Source organism: Gekko japonicus, unplaced genomic scaffold (genome assembly GCF_001447785.1).
Source record: "Gekko japonicus isolate JY-2015 unplaced genomic scaffold, Gekko_japonicus_V1.1 scaffold821, whole genome shotgun sequence".
NCBI classification, from domain to species: domain Eukaryota; kingdom Metazoa; phylum Chordata; class Lepidosauria; order Squamata; family Gekkonidae; genus Gekko; species Gekko japonicus.
Genome location: NW_015160235.1, coordinates 784,195 through 786,209, shown reverse-complemented (window position 1 = coordinate 786,209; position 2,015 = coordinate 784,195).

The following is a 2,015-nucleotide window of genomic DNA, read 5'->3' as shown; positions in this document are numbered from 1 at the left end:
TGCCGTTTCTGGAGATCCAGCGCACGGGCCGGGGGTGGGGACGTCCCCAACGTGACGTCATCACGTCGGGGATGCCCCGCCCCCTCCAGGAACGCCCCCAAAGTCCCCCACTGGGGGTGGAAGATGGACTTGGCAACCCTAAACCCAATAGTTTTTATACAGTTATAAAATAGTTGTATGCAAATAGTGAATCTGCATATAAAATCCTGGAGTTACAAGGACAGACATTAAACTGTTCAGTCAGCAAAAGCTGAACATTAGATTGTACATTTTATCTATATAATGTTTATCTTAGAAACCATTTTTATTTGTAAATTAGAAGCTTTTGACTCCCACAGGTTTTTTTAAAAAAGGGGCCCCCCCCCCCCCCGGAAACAATGCTTTGGCATGATTCACAATTGACATGAATGAGACTTGGGGATCCTCAGGCACATGCACACACTTCTTCGCTCCCTTCTTATGCAGCACAGTCTTTCACAAGACGCCACAGTTTGTGGCTATGTCTGAACCACAAGGGTTTTTTTTTCTTTTTGCTGCAAATCAGAATTAAACCAGCATTTGGAATCTTGGTGTGCAGGGAAGAGAAGAAACCATAGTTCATGATTTGGATGATACCACAAATTATGGTTTCCTGTGGAAGTGAAAGCTTTCATAACAAAAGCATGCGCAAAGGGAGTGTGTGAGACTGGGGAGGCCCCATATTCTTTCCTACAATGAAGAACCATGGTTTGTTGCTACAGGTGACCCATGCCACTGTCACCCTTACCTCAGTCTCTGGATTTCTGAGTGGATGCTTCTATACCAATAAAATTTTATGTTACATTTGGAAATGTATATCAAGTAAATCACTTCTGAAGACTCACAAAAATCCATTTATTTACAGGTATTATAAACATGATATCTTCCCAAATTAGCAATGTTATTTAATTTTTGTCACAAGAGTCAACACTGAGTATCACAATAGCTATTATTATAATATATACACTTGCATGTACAAAATCCCCTGCCCTTCTTCCCCATTTAAGATATTTTCCCCACCACTTTTCCTGGGGCAATTTAGCACACACAAACACTTGTGAATCCATTTTCAATACAAAATTACTTTTATTATACAGCTGAGTATAATCTATGGAAACACAAATCTGTTAACCATACTTCGTGGTACTGAGTAAATACAGAGAGTAAAACAGGAGCTTACCACCTAAAATTAGTTAATGAAATATTAATTAACTAGCCGTAAAGCCCGTTGAGGAGGAAGACAACGGGCCCTAGAAAGGTAAGATGGGTGGGTGGGCCATGGGTTGGGGGGGGAAAGCCGGCGGACGGGACCTCCAGGTGCTGTTCTCTGGCCTGGAGTGGGGGGGGCGGTAGTTCGCCGGCCTGGAGTGGGTGTTTGGGAGGGGAGGCAGCGGACGGAGCCTACTGGCTCCGTTCTACACATCCCCCCCCCCCCAAATAGCTAGCAATCCAAAACAGTCCAGTGGAGCCTGAGCAGTGGGTGTTACCTTCTGACACACTTCCGATGATATCAGGGGGTGTGGCATATGCAAATGAGTTATGCTAATGAGTTATGCTAATGAGCTCCTGCACCTCTTTTTCTACTAAATGACCCCTGGATCCCAGAAACATAAAAACCATGTGTTTCCTTTCTTACTGTTCTTTTGAAATGCCTGAAATGGGTAATATCATTTGGTTTGAAGTCAAAGAATCAAGCATATTAATGCATTTAAAATGCAATTGCACATTATGACATAATATATTCCTCTGGATTTTTTATTAGTGTAAATGCTCTAGCCCTGTTCACACCAGAATCAATGTGCAGTAAATATTTGGTGTGTCCCCCGTTCCCCATACTATAGTCACAGTGGCAAGCTCTGCCCCGCCTCTTTGCTCTTAGCTTGTGCTGCCTTGAAAGCTTCACTGAAGATTTTCACACTTTGTTGGATGCGTCTGCAAAAGTAGCAATACAGTTAGTCTAGCTGTTCCAGGAAACGGTAAAGAAAACATTAACAATT